Source organism: Nerophis ophidion, linkage group LG16, assembly GCF_033978795.1.
Source record: "Nerophis ophidion isolate RoL-2023_Sa linkage group LG16, RoL_Noph_v1.0, whole genome shotgun sequence".
NCBI classification, from domain to species: domain Eukaryota; kingdom Metazoa; phylum Chordata; class Actinopteri; order Syngnathiformes; family Syngnathidae; genus Nerophis; species Nerophis ophidion.
The window spans coordinates 30,518,496-30,536,347 of record NC_084626.1 but is presented as its reverse complement, the minus strand read 5'-3'; the positions used below and the strand labels follow the sequence as shown (position 1 = coordinate 30,536,347).

Below are 17,852 nucleotides of genomic sequence, written 5' to 3'. Positions count from 1 at the left end.
CGTGAGGAAGTGCTTTGTTGTTGTTGTGGTTACTTGCTAGCAGGATTGCTTATTGCTGTTCTTAAGGGCGCTTGACGGGTGCTAAGTTTCTGAGTAGAGACGATTCAAAGCTGTTTCGAAATAAAAAAAGGGTGTCTCTCAAGTTATGGCTGTCGTCCTGTCTGTAATTTGAGCTTGCATAGGTGGTATCAGAATCAGAAATACTTTGATTAATCGTCAAGAACAATACACGCATATGAGATGTGTAGCGGGTGTACAGGTTATCCTGGCTATCATTAGCTTTGTAGATTGTTCACTTACTTAGCAAGTGTTTGAAGTGGCCTTTTTGATATTATGTTCAGGAGTCAGTTAAGTGTTTTAGGTATGAATTACTAGACAAATTATTAACCTCTTCGCGATGATTGAATTTCAGTCAAATTTATGTCAATTTGTGTAATTTTCCGCATTAAACAGTAGTTTCCATTTTATTGGACAATTTTGTTCCAAGTATTGATCCCTAAGGAAGTGGTTCTCAAATGGGGCTACGTGTACCCCTAGGTGTACTTGAAGGTATGCCAAGGGGTACGTGAGATTTTTTTTAAATATTCAAAAAATTTCAACAATTCAAAAATCCTTCATAAAAATATTTATTGAATAATACTTCAACGTAATATGAATGTAAGTTCATAAACTGTGAAAATAAATGCAACAATGCAATATTTTTCATGTCTGTGATCATGTTTTGGTTTAAGTCATGTTCTGTTTTACCATTGGACTCTTTAAGTTCCTGTTTTTTTTCACTCCCTTGTTTTGTTTCCATAGTTACCCATTGGTTTCACCTGTTGCTCATTTGGACACACGCACCTGTGTAATCATGTCACTGTTATTTAAGCCTGTCTTTTTCTGTTGGTCGGCCTGGCGTCATTGTGTTATTCTCATGGTCTGTCCATGCCAGTTTTTTCATTTCAAAGTCCTTGCTACCCTTGTTTAGCCATATACGTGTTGTTTGCGTTGTGTTCATAGTTAGTTAAAATGTTAGTTCTGTTTATTTACCCAAGTTGTGCCGCCGCTGCGAGCAGTTTTTGTTAGTACCTTTTTTAGAGGATTAAATCATGTTTATACCTGCACACCATGTTTCGAGTAGTCTGTCTGCTTTCCTGGGAGAACGACCCCGCAGCAATATTCAGTGTTGACAGCGAGATTTTTTTGTGGACATGTTCCATAAATATTGATGTTAAAGATTTATTTTTTTGTGAAGAAATGTTTAGAATTAAGTTGATGAATCCAGATGGATCTCTATTACAATCCCCAAAGAAGGCACTTTAAGTTGATGATTACTTCTATGTGTAGAAATCTTTATTTATAATTGAATCACTTGTTTATTTTTCAACACGTTTTTAGTTATTTTTATATCTTTTTTCCAAACAGTTCAAGAAAGACTACTACAAATGAGCAATATTTTGCACTGTTATTTAATTTAGGTTGATTAGCAACACTAAATTGGCCCTAGTGTGTGAATGTGAGTGTGAATGTTGTCTGTCTATCTGTGTTGGCCTTGCGATGAGGTGGCGACTTGTCCAGGGTGTACCCCGCCTTCCGCCCGATTGTAGCTGAGATAGGCGCCAGCGACCCCAAAAGGGAATAAGCGGTAGAAAATGGATGGATGGATGGATTTCATTTGATAAATTAGAAACTGATGACATATAGCTGTATTTTACTTCTGTATCTCTTTTTTTTTCAACCACTGCCTTCTCAACCTTTTTTCGGTGATGTACCCCCTGTGAACATTTTTTTTAATTCAAGTACCCCCTAATCACAGCAAAGCATTTTTGGTTGAAAAAAAATAGATAAAGAAGTAAAATACAGCACTATTTCATCAGTTTCTGATTCATTAAATTGCAAAACAGTGCAAAATATTGCTCATTTGTAATGGTCTTTCTTGAACTATTTGGAAAAAAGATTAAAAAAAAAGAACGAAAATCTTGTTGAAAAATAAACCAGTGATTCTATTATAAATAAAGATTTCTGCACATAGAAGTAATCATCAACTTAAAGCTTAATTCTTAACCTTTCTTCACAAAAAAAGAAATCTTTAACATCAATATTTATGGAACATGTCCACAAAAAATCTAGCTTGTTGTATTTTTTTTCACACTTTATGAGCTTACATTCATATTTTGTTGAAGTATTATTCAATAAATATATTTATAAAGGATTTTTGAATTGTTGCTATTTTTAGAAAATGTTTAAAAAATCTCACATAGCCCTTGGCATACTTTCAAGTACCTCCAGGGGTAGGCGTACCCCCATTTGAGAACCTCTGCCCTAAGGTATGCCACAAAATGTTTGTTCGCTTATCTTCACGTATTGCGTCCTGTTGGTTAAGTAGCCTCTAACCCAGTTCAAGACCAAACCCTCTGATTCCATACCTTTTATAATTTGTTTATTACGATGCTATGATTAATTGTGTCAATTGTTTGGAATGTGCCTGTTACTACATTACATGCTACTTACATCTTGTGTATAAAACCAGAATGGAGGGGTTAGGATGTTTTTAGGGGCGCTATAGGCAGAATTGAACGGCTCCCATAGGCTCCACTGTAAGCAGACTTTTGATCGAATTTATTTAATATTTAGAATACTTTACAAAAATCTGCCGGTCGTCATGTCTTTCATAATGTTTGTGAACGATAGGCACAATTCCAGAAAAAAAGTGCAATTCCCCCTCTATGTAGAATTAAAAGCAAAATCGGATCGAGGATAAGGATATCAATTCCCATCACTTGTTGTGCCAAAACACAACTGTCCTCTTCCGCATTTCTCAGATTTTCCACTACCTTGATTTCCATTTCTGTGTCCATCACCCTGTGCCCGCACTTCTTGTTGTGCCTGGTCACAGCTTTAGCTCACACGCTCCCTCACCGCCCGCACGCCTCCTTCATGCCTCAGGGTGCAGCAGCCATTGTGTTGCCATAATAAGGTTTATGGAATTACAGATCTCTGAAATTGGATTTTCTCACTCCACCAAAGCGGTGTGACTACAGGTTTAACACCCTATGCAGCAGGGGTACAAGTGACCTGCAACTGAACTGTTTTTTTTTTTCAATGCGACTGCATGCTGAAGATAGGCGAGAATACAATATATCTCAGTATCTGTCAATTAAATTAAATCAAATTACAGCCAGACAGATCATCCTATTCTCAAGTCAACCTTTCTCATCAACAAAAACAAAAACTCTTCGTCTCCGCCCTTACAGCTTTGACTCCATTTGATCTAATTCCGACCGTGTGGTTTTTGTGCTCTACTTTTCCTGACTCTCATACCGAAGTAGTTCAAATGGCTTTTATCCCTCACATTTGGCTGCCGGTGAAGAGACTTGTTCTCAGTGTTGTGTAGGAAATACTTCATGATTAGATTTAATGAACAGTGAGATTTCTTCGCTATTCGCAGGTTCTATCAACTACATCCCCACAAATACCACCAGCATAGTTCGAAAAGTATTGATTAAGTAGCCTGGAAGTGTAGCAGGGAAGTGATGCAGAAAATGGGGGGAAGAAGGTGAAACAGGCGGCCTTGCAAGATCAACATTTAAGGGCTGGCAGGGACTTGGTATTCATTAGGAGTATTCTATAGTGGCGGCTTAGTGAACTCTTAATTGGAGAAGAGACAGGACTAGGGATGAGGGATCAATAAGAGCAGTCCAGGGGTTCCAGCTCACTGAAATCAATCTGCCTCCCACCAGATGAGAAGGCAGACAATCAAAGAAAAGACAATCTTGGGTTCCTGCTTCTTTTATCCCCCCCCACCCCCAATTTCATCTGTATCAGCCTGGACAGACAGGAAGTAGTCCCGGGGGAATCAAGTCAGTAGTTTGTCTCTGTTAATGAATAAACTTTCTCATTTTGCGGTAATAGTTTAACCCTGTACTGTACAAAATTGTCTCATAAAACGGTGATTGATTAATACGCGGGGGCATACGCATCAGGAGAAATATTACATGAAATGCTCTGCTACTAAAAATAGTCACGTTCTATTCATTTTCTTCCCGGGTGTAATAGCCTGCACCTCTCTACGTCTCTGACTTTTTGATGTATCATGCTCTTATTCACATCAAGGACAAGGCCAGGTGTCGCATTTTCTCTCAGTTGTCATGCTTGTCACATGACGACGTCGCCCACAGCCTGTTCCAATCCGCTTCTCTCTTCCTCCCCCTCTCTTCTTCCTACTTATATTGAATCTGTCACTCCTTTTATTTTCACGAGGCAAACGGAACGTATATCTCTTCTGCAGACCTCTGCATTAGCTGAGCGTCACAAGCTAATGCAGACGCCACATAATCCTGTCAAAATAAATGATGTCTGCAGTGTTGCACAATTATATTACCTGGTGCTTGTGTCCTTGGCTTAGTCCTGTAATCCAGAATTAAGACCTGCAGAAAAAGCTACATTGGATGTCATAGTTCTCCCGTCCAAAGGCAAAACCTAGTAACTCGCATCTAGCTGATTTTGGGAAAACAAAGGAAAACCAATCTATCTTGATGCTTTCTTACAAAGATCTAAAAAGTCATCAAACGTATAGATGTTTTCTGGAGCTTTCATTTTCTTGCCGATTGAGCCATGGATTGAATCTGCTCTCATGAACGTGTGCCCTTTCTCCAGATATTTTATTACAATCTCGGGTGGGCCCCATTCTGCGTTTGCACATCTGGCAACGTCCAGTTTTTATTTTGACCTCCACAGTTATCTGCCCAAAAGAGTATGCAAGGGGAAGAATCAAGAACAATACATTTAATGATGGTGCTTGCAACGTCCTGGGCCAATCTTCCAAATATCCCCTCGTGCCATAATATCACATAATCAGGTTGACCGTCAGCCCCCATTGGTGCAAATGTCTCATTAAAGACAATAAGGCGAGTGACAAAGAAGCTCCGATTGGTCCCTTGAGATACTAGGTTTTTCTGTTGTATCCACGCGGTTCTGTGGTAGTTGCTAGGTCCTGCCATGCGCGTAACAGCTTACTTACGGAACAAATTACAATATCGCATACACTAATGTAAAGCATATCACCTAGGACAGGGGTGCCCATTACGTCGATCGCGATCGACTGGTCGATCTCGGAGGGTGTGTCAGTCGATCTCAAGCTAGGCATTAAAAAATAGACATAAAAATGAGCAATCATCAATCATACCAAGACTTCAATTTTGTCAGTTGTTTGACATTCTCGGCACCCGAGGATCTTGTGAGATGACGCTGGCTGCTGCGAGCTCATATTTAAGAAAAAAATCACTAACAGGGCGGACGCAGAGAAACACATTTCATTTCTAGAGACTCCGTACCTACTGTCAAAACTCTAAAGACCGACTGCACAGTTCCTGTCTTCACCATAAAAGACCTGTTTCATCCTGCCTGTGCTAACAAAATAAGAGTCTCAGAAAGCTAGCGTGCACAAGCTAGCAAGCTACGGAGTTTGATGCCAATGTATTTCTCCCCCGCCCTCAGCGACCGCTTTCTCACTTGCTTGCCCACCCGCACACTCACTGACGTCACTCACCTGCTGCCAGACATTAAAGGGCCACACACATATGCTACTCTCATAACAAAGTGTTTAAAAACGAGTATGCAAGTTGGGCAAATGAGATGCCAAATCCAACCACTTTCATGTGGTATTGGACAGAAAGGAGGACTTTTTTTTTCCTCCATTTGAAAATGCGGACGTTATCAGCACCACTGTCTAATTCCAATCAATGCAAGTCATCAGAATCAAATACACCAACTTATATTCTTGTCTTCATGAAAGAAAGGAATCTATGTGTGTTAAACATGCTTGTATTATCATTAAACACCATTAACTTGTTAACAAAAATGTCTCTTTCATAAATAAGTAAATATAAATTATAAATAGGAATGAGGTAGATCTCCTCGACTTGGTCAATTGAAAAGTAGCTCGCCTGCAGAAAAAGTGTGAGCGCCCCTGACGTAGGAACTCCAAAATTATTATCAGCTCAGTTTTGACCAAAATTGAGTTACTGGGTTTTGCCTTTGGACGGGAGAGTTGGGGTAGAGTTCGTTTCAATTTGTACGATTCCGGTTCCTAGTTTTGATTCCGGTTCCCAATGATTCTCCATTCTGATTCGTTTAAAATGGCAAATGTACTATTCTCATAGGGTTATTTTCAACCGGTATAAAAATATTAATTTTGTGAATTTATGAAGATTCTTTGCACAGGAGTACACTTTCACAAAAAAATTCACTTTATTTTTGAAAATCTGAAACATTTACAAAAATTATGTTATTTGTGTTAGATATAAAGATTTCGCGATTATGGTATTATGCAGTCAATTTTAACACATCCATCCATCCATTATCTACCGCTTGTTCCCTTTTTGGGGTCGCGGGGGGTGCTGGTGCCTATCTCAGCTACAATCGGGCTGAAGGCGCAGTACACCCTGGACAAATCGCCACCTCATCACAGGGCCAACACATATAGACAGACAACATTCACACTCACATTCACACACTAGGGTCAATTTAGTGTTGCCAATCAACCTATCCCCAGGTGCATGTCTTTGGAAGTGGGAGGAAGCCGGTGTACCCGGAGGGAACCCACGCATTCACGGGGAGGACATGCAAACTCCACAGAGAAGGATCCCGAGCCCGGGATTGAACCCCAGACTACTCAGGACCTTCGTATTGTGAGGCAGACGCACTAACCCCTCTGCCACCGTGAAGCCCTCACGGCCAATAGCAAATAACTGTAAATGTTTTAAGTAAGTGCTATTGACAGTGTAATAAAATCAACATAATGTTTAGGCTAGTTCATTATTGTCTTTTGTTACATACAATTATTTGATCAAAGTGAATCAGAATCAGAATAGTTTTTTTATTGCCATTATTTGAGAACGGGTTCACAAACTCGGAATTTTTGCAATACATGGGTTACGATGCGATTCAAGGACGATTCATTTTAAATGGGACAATTTGATGGAATTTGATTTAAGTGTATGAACGATTTGATATGAGTCATAAATTATATTTACATAGCGCTTTTCTCTAGTGACTCAATGCACTTAACATAGTGAAACCCAATATCTAAGTTACATTTAAACCAGTGTGGGTAGCACTGGGAGCAGGTGGGTAAAGTGTCTTGCCCAAGGACACAACGGCAGTGACTAGGATGGGGTAAGCGGGAATCGAGCCTGGAACCCTCAAGTTGCTGGCACGGCCACTTTACCAACCGAGCTAGGCCGTCCACATCAAAACAAAGTCAATAGTACACAATAACTAAACAAAAGCTACTGTATATTGAAATCATTTGGATGTCCTTTTAGTGTCCAGGGATTTATTATATTGATCTTACCCCGCCTTCCGCCCCATTGTAGCTGAGATAGGCTCCGGCGACCCCGAAGGGAATAAGCGGTAGGAAATGGATGGATGGATGGATGAATCTAATTCTACTATCACTCAGTATTGATATTATCTAATTCTACTATCACTCATAGACTGTATTGATATTACTCTTGGTATCAACATTGTCGATTCATGGATAAATCTGTCTTCCTCTTACATGTATGCCTGAGAGCGGTCGCTGAACAACAGGGGTCAGTGTACAGTACGTTTTGGTCATTGGATATTCGTTTCATGAATGAAAATTTAAAAACAAAAAACGACTGGTTTAGTGGTTTATTTTTATTTTTTTAAGAAAATGTGTCAGGCAAATCGTTTTCATTTTTGGTGTCTAAGAGCGATAACTCATCCATCCATCCATTTTCTACCGCTTATTCCCTTTTGTGGTCGCGGGGTACGCTGGTGCCTATCTCAGCTACAATCGGGCGGAAGGCGGTTTACACCCTGGACAAGTCGCCATCTTATCGCAGGGCCAACACAGATGGACAAGACAACATTCACACTTACATTCACACACTAGGGCCAATTTAGTGTTGCCAATCAATATACTTGCCAACCCTCCCGGATTTTCCGGGAGACTCCTGAAATTCAGCGCCTCTCCCGAAAACCTCCCGGGACAAATATTCTCCCAAAAATCTCTCGAAATTCTGGCGGACAACTCGTCTTGTTTGGAGGAAGAAGAATATCAAGTTGCATCCCAAGAACACCACACCTACTGTGAAGCATGGGGGTGGAAACATCCTGCTTTGGGGCTGTTTTTCTGCTAAGGGGACAGGACGATTGATCCGTGTTAAGGAAAGAATGAATGGGGCCATGTATCGTGACATTTTGAGCCAAAACCTCCTTCCATCAGTGAGAGCTTTAAATGGTTGACCAAATACTTATTTTCCACCATAATTTACAAATAAATTCTTTAAAATTCCCACAATGTGAATTCCTGGATTTTTTTTTTCACATTCTGTCTCTCACAGTTGAAGTGTACCTAGGATGAAAATTACAGACTTCTGTCATCATTTTAAGTGGGAGAACTTGCACAATCGGTGGCTGACTAAATACTTTTTTGCCCCACTGTACCTCTGTGGTAGCTTATTCTTCCAGTTGGCAGACTGAGCACCAAAAATAGGAATGAACTCTTAAAAATGTGGACGATCTTGTGAGAATCAATGTATCATCGATGCCTGATGCCCAACTTTAGTCATAGTTCCAGGTTGCCAGACTGACGGGAATCAAGGACAAAGAGCAGCTGAGATCAGAGGCGTGCCTTGGCAGCAACATATATGTGAACTTACTTGCTTCTCAGGCATATTTTTAGCCTTGCTACACATACCACGTGTGTGTGTGTGTGTGTGTGTGTGTGTGTGTGTGTGTGTGTGTGTGTGTGTGTGTGGCCATACAGTACATAGTGCCAAACCTTGCAGCAGAATAGCACTCAAAGAGAGGGGGTTTTTGGAGCTATCAAAGTATTGTAGGAGTATGCTCAGTGTGCATGTTACACACTGACACCTGTCCGGTCAGAACATGGATCAGACAGCCTCCCCACTGTCAACATAGTTTCAATTGGAGCGGACACGTTCACCACCCCAGGCAACTGGAGATGTGAAGACAAGAGGAAAGCTTGATAGAAAAAGCTGGATGAAAACAAACTTTTTTTTTATCTGTTTTTTTTGCTTCCTCTGACACCTAGTCCAAAACAATAAACGTGAATGCCTGATAGCAATGGCGCACACCCACTTAGCATAAAACAAAACGTTCAGATATTTGGGTTGTCGACTCTTTTATATTGCCTATTACTGGGAATTTTGTGCCAACAAATTTCTCGACTCCGAAGGTAGTATAAGACTAAGTCCCCACGAACACGGAAAGCACATTCATATGATAGCATAAACTCGCAGTGCAATGGTTTTAACTCAAATGTATTGCGATTAGTAGAAAGTTACTTTGTTATTTCCAGCACTAGGAGTGTCCCGATAGAACTTATTCACTTCCAATATTATAACAATATTCAAAGGCCTACTGAAATGAGATTTTCTTATTCAGACGGGGATAGCAGGTCCATTCTATGTGTCATACTTGATCATTTTGCGATACTGCCATATTTTTGCTGAAATGATTTAGTAGAGAACATCGACGATAAAGTTCGCAACTTTTGGTGCTGATAAAAAAGCCTTGTCTTTACCGGAAGTCGCAGACGATGACGTCACAAGGATGAGGGCTCCTCACATCCTCACATTGTTTATAATGGGAGCCTCCAGCAGCAAGAGCTATTCGGACCGGGAAAACGACAATTTCCCCATTAATTTGAGCGAGTATGAAAGATTCATGGATGATTATATTGATAGCGAAGGACTAGAAAAAAAATATAAAGATAAAGTAAAAAAAAAAATAGGCGATTGCATTTTACTTGGATAATTCTGGGAAATCCCTTATTTCTATTGTGTTGCCAGTGTTTTAGTGAGATTAAATAGTACCTGATAGTTGGAGGGGTGTGTCCACGGGTGTCTTGAGGCCAGTGTCTGAGGGAAGTCGACAGCAGATACAAGGACGGCGCAAACTCCACAGATCTCCGGTAAGAGGCGACTTTATAACACAATTTTCTCACCGAAACCTGTCAGTTGACAAGTGGTCGGGAACCATGTTCGCTTGACCGTTCTGATCCATAGTAAAGCTTCACCTGCGGGAATTTTAAACAAGGAATCACTGTGTGTTTGTGTGGCTAACGGCTAAAGCTTCCCACCTCCATCTTTCTACTTTGACTTCTCCATTATTAATTGAAAAAATTGCAAAAGATTCAGCAACACAGATGTCCAGAATACTGTTTAATTTCGTGATGAAAAGAGACGACTTTTAGCCGCAAATAGTGCTGCGCTAATATTTCCTGACAGTCCGTGACATCACGCGCACGCGTCATCATTCCGCTACTAGTTCAACAAGAAACTCAGCGGGAAATGTAAAATTGCAACTTAGTAAACTAAACCGGCCGTATTGGCATGTGTTGCAATGTTAATCATTCATCATTGATATATAAACTGTCAGACTGCGTGATCGGTAGTAGTGAGTTTCAGTAGGCCTTTAAAGACCTACTGAAACTCACTACTACTAGTCTGATAGTTTATATATCAATGATGAATGATTAACATTGCAACACATGCCAATACGGCCGGTTTAGTTTACTAAATTGCAATTTTAAATCTCCCGCGAGGTATCCTGTTAAAAACGTCGCGGAATGATGATGTGTGCGCGTGACGTCACCGGTGGTAGCGGACATGTTCTCCCAGCACCGATAACGGCTAAAAGTAGTCTGTTTTTATCGCATAATTACACAGTATTCTGGACAATTGTGTTGTTGAATCTTTTGCAATTAATTCAATTAATAATGGAGACTACAAATAAGAAAGATGTTGGTGGAAAGCGGTGTATTGCAGCCGGCTGTAGCAACACAAACACAGCCGGGGTTTCTTTGTTTGTTGTGAAGCTTTAATATGGAAGAGAGCGGTCAAGCGAACATGGTTCTCTACCACATGTCAACCGGCAAGTTTCGGTGAGAAAATTGTGGTAATAAGTCGGCTCTTACCGTAAACATTAGCGGAGCTTGTGTCGTTCCTCCTGCAGCTGTCAAAGAGGCAGCTGCGACTTTCTTGGCTCCTCCATGGCTTCCCTCAGAGACACTGGCGGTCACCACGCCCCTCCGACTTTCAGGTATGACTATATAATCTCACTAAAACACTAGTACAACAATAAGCAGATAAGGTATTTTCCAGAATTATCCTAGTAAATGTGTTTAATAACATCTGAATCGCTCCCACTGCTCTCGTCTTTTTTTTTCTTTTTTTTTTTTCTAGTCCCTCACTCTCACTATCCTCAGCCACAAATTTTTCATCCTCGCTCAAATTAATGGGGAAATTGTCGCTTTCTTGGTTCGAATCGCTCTAGCTGCTGGTGGCCATGATTGTAAACAATGTGAGGATGTGAGGAACTCTACAACCAGTGACGTCACGCGCACATCGTCTGCTACTTCCGGTACAGGCAAGGCTTTTTTATTAGCGACCAAAAGTTGCAAACTTTATCGTGGATGTTCTATACTAAATCCTTTCAGCAAAAATATGGCAATATCGCGAAATGATCAAGTATGACACATAGAATGGACCTGCTATCCCCGTTTAAATAAGAAAATCTCATTTCAGTAGGCCTTTAAATACATAAGAACTTTTGTTATTTTGTTGTTTGGAATGTTTGATCAAGTGAAATTAGTCAAACAGAGAATCTTGGTAGGTATGAAAAACATTGATCAATTTTTTTTATTAACCACCTGGAATGGACTCTTGCTGTCTTTAAGTTAAAGTGGCGTAATATACATTTTTTTTCCTAATATACACAATAATTAAGTTAAGCTCTTGACGCAGTAAGTTGAAAGATGCACACGTTTGTTACTGGATACTTTCTAAGTGCTTCTGCCTTTGAGACTATCGTTGTTGTATATTGACAAATGTATATATTTTGACTGCAATATGGTTCAATTAAGGACACAGCGTGGCACGATTGGGAGAGTAGCCGTGCCAGCAACTTGAGGGTTCCTGTTTCGATCCCCACCTTTTTACCAACCTCGTCACGTCCGTTTTGTCCTAGTGCAAGACGCTTCACCATTGCTCCTGATGGGTCGTGGTTAGGGCCTTGCATGGCCACTCCCGCCATCTGTGTGTAAATGGGTGAATGTGGAAAAAGTGTCAAAGCGCTACCTTGAAGGTAGAAAAGCGCTTTAAAAGTGTAACCCATTTACCAATCAATTATGTATGTCGAGCTTGTGTGCTAAGCTGCTGTGTAGCTGCTAGCTCCGTGGTTACCTTTTGTAAATGACTTGACTAAAATAAAAGTAAATATATCCTTCACACGCTGATGCCGCTTTTTGATGCAATACCGCTTGAGCTATCGAAGGTCACAGGCACTCAATGTTACGTGCAGTGATTTCTCCAGATTCTCTGAACCTTTTGATGATATTACGGACCGTAGATGGAGAAATCCCTAGCTCATTGTGAAATGTTGTGTTCTTAAACGGTTTGACAATTCGCTCACGCATTTGTGCTCAAATTGTGGAACTTAGCCACATCCTTGTTTGTGAATGACTGAGCATTTCATGGAAGCTGCTTTTTTTTTATACTCAATCATGGCACCCACCTGTTCCCAATTAGCCTGTTCACTTGTGGGATGTTCCAAATAAGTGTTTGATGAGCATTCCTCAACTTTTTTACTGTTTGTTGCAGACATCAAATTCCAAATGGACTGATATTTGCAAAAAACAACAACATTTTCCCATTTGAAAGTTAAGTATCTTATCTTTACAGGTTATTCAATTGAATATACAAACCCTGTTTCCATAGGAGTTGGGAAATTGTGTTAGATGTAAATATAAATGGAATACAATGATTTGCAAATCCTTTTCAACCCATATTTAATTGAATGCGCTACAAAGACAAGACATTTGATGTTCAAACTCATTAACTTTATTTTTTTTTGCAAATAATAATTAACTTAGAATTTCATGGCTGCAACATGTGCCAAAGTAGTTGGGAAAGGGCATGTTCACCACTGTGTTACATCCCCTTTTCTTTTAACAACACTCAATAAACGTTTGGGAACTGAGGAAACTAATTGTTGAAGCTTTGAAAGTGGAATTCTTTCCCATTCTTGTTTTATGTAGAGCTTCACTCGTTCAACAGTCCGCGGTCTCCGCTATCGTATTTTACGCTTCATTATGCGCCACACATTTTTGATGGGAGACAGGTCTGGACTGCAGGCGGGCCAGGAAAGTACCCGCAGTCTTTTACTACGAAGCCACGCTGTTGTAACACTTGTCTTGCTGAAATAAGCAGGGGCGTCCATGATAACGTTGCTTGGGTGACAACATATGTTGCTCCAAAACCATTCAGCATTAATGGTGCCTTCACAGATGTGTAAGTTACCCATGCCTTGGGCACTAATACACCCCCATACCATCACAGATGCTGGCTTTTGAACTTTGCGCCTATAACAATCCGAATGGTTATTTTCCTCTTTGTTCTGGAGGACACCACGTCCTTTGTTTCCGAATATAATTTGAAATGTGGACTCGTCAGACCACAGAACACCTTTCCACTTTGCCATCAGTCCATCTTGGGTGAGCTCGAGCCCAGCGTTTCAGGATATTGTTGATAAATGGTTTTGGCTTTGCATAGTAGAGTTTTAACTTGCACTTACAGATGTAGCGACCAACTGTAGTTACTGACAGTGGTTTTATGTAATGTTCCTGAGCACACGTGGTGATATCCTTTACACACTGATGTCGGTTTTTGATGCAGTACGGCCTGAGGAATCAAAAGTCTGTTATATCATCGCTTACATGCAGTGATTTCTCCAGATTCTCTGAGCTTTTTGATGATTTTACGGACCTTAGATGGTAAAATCTCTAAATTCCTTGCAATAGCTCGTTGAGAAATGTTGTTCTAAAACTGTTCGACAATTTGCTTACAAAGTGGTGACCCTCGCCCCATCCTAGTTTGTGAATTACTTAGCATTACATGGAAGCTGCTTTCATACCCAATCATGGCACCCACCTGTTCCCAATTAGCCTGCACACCTGTGGGATGTTTCAAATAAGTGTTTGATGAGCATTCTTCAACTTTATCAGTAATTATTGCCACCTTTCCCGATTTCTTTGTCACGTGTTGCTGGCATCAAATTCTAAAGTTAATGATTATTTGGAAAAAAAAAACGTTTATCAGTTTGAACATCAAATATGTTGTCTTTGTAGCATATTCAACTGAATATGGGTTGAAAATGATTTGCAAATCATTGTACTCCCTTTATATTTACATCTAACACAATTGCCCAACTCATATCGAAACGGGGTTTGTCGGTCTTAAAAGATTTGCAAATCATTGTATTCCATTTTTATTTACGATTTACACAGCGTGCCAACTTCACTGGTTTTCAGGTTTATATATCATGTGTGTGCATTACAGTTGTACGGTATACCGGTATTAGTATAGTACTGTGATACTAATGAATCATATTCGGGACTATAAGGCCTCTAAAAAGTACCGAAAAGTATTGAAATACATTTTGCTACCTTGAATTGATTTACGTGGACCCCGACTTAAACTAGTTGAAAAACGTATGCGGGTGTTACCATTTAGTGGTCAATTGTATGGGATATGTACTGTTCTGTACAATCTACTAATAAAAATTTCAATCAATCAATCAATTAAAACCTAGTATGTATGGGTATGTACAATATGTATGTACATCTCTGTATGTGTATGTATGTATACCGTATTTCCTTGGATTGCCGCAGGGCATATAGAATGCGCCTGCCTTGAATTACTGCCGGGTCAAACTCGCTTCGCAAAATAATTAGCACACTTCCCCTGTCATCATTTTCAAAATGGAGGAGGCTGATTTCAATACCGGTAATTTGAAATCGCATAAAGGGAAGACGATTAAGAGATATTCAGTAGGATTTAAGATCCAACCTTACATCACACTCAAATTTTTACTGCATGCCTTTGGTAAGTGCCGGCGTGAGAAGAGGTTTTAAAATAATTAGAGCATGCTTACTTTTACCGCATGCCTTTGGTAAGCGCAGGAGTGAGAAGAGGTTTTAAATTAATGAGTGCCCCGGCGGCAATTCAAGGAAATACGGTATATTCTTATGTATGTTTATATGTGTGTACATATGTAGATGTGTTTGTATGTATACATGTATACATTTGTGTATGTATATGCATTATGTATATATGTGTGTGTAAATGTGTATAAATGTATGTATATTTGTGTATGTATGTATGTTTGTATATATATTTGAGTGTATATGTATGTACGTGTGTGTATATATATATATATTTGTGTATGTACTGTATGTATCCTCTATGTATGTATTTATTTATTTATCCTGGACTTTGTATTTGCTTCACAGAGGGTGGACTCTAAAGCAGAGGACGTCGGGTTCCTTTTAGTAAAAAGTCAGGTAAGGTTCCTTCTTTACCTGATATACCAATAAGTATGCAGTGGTTGTTATTATACACTAATAATAAGTATACTGTATGCAGTTTCATTATTTGTTATAGTTTCACATTTGGCTGTCAGGGTTGTAAAGTAATACTCTAAGGTGAAACCTGATGCCGGTTGGCATCCAATTCAACATCATAATCATCGCCATAAAACATGTTAACTCCACTGGTACAACACCACAACATAGCAGTCATTCAAGTGTAAGAAGATGTAATGTAATGTTGTATTGATATTTTACAGCAACAAAATAACACAAAAAATTGGCCTTAGTGTGTGAATGTTGTCTATCTGTGATGAGGTGGCGACTTGTCCAGGGTGTACCGAGTGCAGGTGAGATAGGCTCCAGCACCCCCCGCGGCCCCAAAAGGGACAAGCGGTAGAAAATAGATGGATGCATGGAAAATACACTTTACAGTCTTGTATGAACAATAAGAAATGCTGGTTTGACAAGCATCTCATTTGTTTAAAGTTTTAATTGTTACTACAATGTTCTACTCCTGTTGTCCCTTGTTCATCGTTGTTAATTGGTGAAGGACGTTGCTGTTATAAATTAATGTCCGTGAGGTGGAATCAATAATTATAATTCAAATAGTTTTATAGCTGACGCATTAAAAAACTGTTTACAACCTTCAACATTATGAGAGCGCCATAGACGTAAAATAACACCCTTTAGTCACCTTTAGATTTGCTTTAGTCCAGTATAGTAACACTGGCGAGTCAATGACTATCCAAGATACTCTTGATTGGTTTGGTTTCCTCTAGTGCAGTGGTTCTCAACCTTTTTTCAGTGATGTACCCCCTCTGAACATTTTCTTGATTCAAGTACCCCCTAATCAGAGCAAAGCATTTTTTGGTTGAAAAAAGAGATAAAGAAGTAAAATACAGCACTATGTCATCAGTTTCTGATTTATTAAATTGTGTAACAGTGCAAAATATTGCTCATTTGTAGTGTTTTTGTTGGACGGCGTGGCGCAGTGGGGAGAGTGGCCGTGTGCAACCCGAGCGTCCCTGGTTCAATTCCCATCTAGTACCAACCTCGTCACGTCCGTTGTGTCCTGAGCAAGACACTTCACCCTTGCTCCTGATGGGTGCTGGTTGGCGCCTTGCATGGCAGCTCCCTCCATCAGTGTGTGAATGTGTGTGTGAATGGGTAAATGTGGAAGTAGTGTCAAAGCGCTTTGAGTACCTTGAAGGTTGAAAAGCGCTATACAAGTACAACCCATTTATCATTTATTAACTATTTGGAAAATAAAAAGTATATGAAAATAACAAAAAATTGTTGAAAAATAAACTAGTGATTTTATAAATAAAGATTTCTACACAGTGAAGTCATCATCAACTTAAAGTGCCCTCTTTGGTGATTGTAATAGAGATCCATCTGGATTCATGAACTTCATTCTAAACATTTCTTCACAAAAAAAAAACATATTTAACATCAATATTTATGGAACATGTCCACAAAAAAATCAACAATGCAATATTCCCATGAATATTGCATTGTTGTATTTTTTTCACAGTTTATGTACTTACATTTGTATTTTGTTGAAGTATTATTCAATAAATATATTTATAAAGGATTTTTTTAATTGTTGCTATTTTTAGAATATTTTCAAAAAATCTCACATACCCCTTGGCATAACTTCAAGTACCCCGAGGGGTACGCGTACCCCATTTGAGAACCACTGCTCTAGTGGCCAGTATGACTGTAGTATTGATATTTTTACTTTAGTGATATTTATGTTTGAAAATGCTTATTTTAGGACCAACATTTTTTGAAATACATTTTGAATTTTTTTTACATTTTCCAAAAACTATTCGTCATGTGATGAACCCACAATATTAGAAGTGGGATTTGACAAGGGACTATTGTAAATAAAATTACCTCAAAACGCAGATGAGTGGAGCATACCGTATTTTTCGGACTATAAGTCGCAGTTTTTTTCATAGTTTGAGTCGCTCCTGACTTATACTCAGGAGCGACTTATGTGTGAAATTATTAACACATTACCGTTAAATATCAAATATTATTATTTAGCTCATTCACGTAAGAGACTAGACCAGGGGTGTCAAACGTACGGCCCGAGGGCCGGATCAGGCCCATGAACAGGTTTTATTCGGCCCGCGGGATGAGTTTGCTTAGTATAAAAATTAACCTGAAATTTTTGAATGAAAGAAACAGCTGTTCTAAATGTGTCCACTAGATGTCACAATAGCAATTCTTTGTGTCTTTGTAGATGATGCTACATATGTACAAAATTAACCACATGATGTTAGTACGTCAGTCGAGGAAAATGATCAAACTACATCACCCCTGGCCAAACTATGAAAAAAACTGCGACTTATAGTCTGAAAAAATACGGTATTCAGTTATAAACATTCATTCACTTTCTTCTTTCCTTCATGGATCTAAACCAGGGGCGCCAAACGTA

The 17,852-nt window shown here is 39.4% G+C and overlaps 1 protein-coding gene across 5 annotated transcripts in view; it reads left to right on the top strand.

Annotated features, from left to right (window-relative positions):
- Positions 1-17,852, top strand: part of sulf2a (sulfatase 2a) — a 264,808-nt gene that overhangs the window by 56,297 nt on the left and 190,659 nt on the right. For all 5 annotated transcript variants that reach the window (XM_061874878.1, XM_061874877.1, XM_061874879.1 and 2 more), the window contains one exon: positions 15,329-15,379. The gene's annotated coding sequence lies outside the window, so the exon portion shown is untranslated. The remainder of the gene's footprint in view (positions 1-15,328; positions 15,380-17,852) is intronic.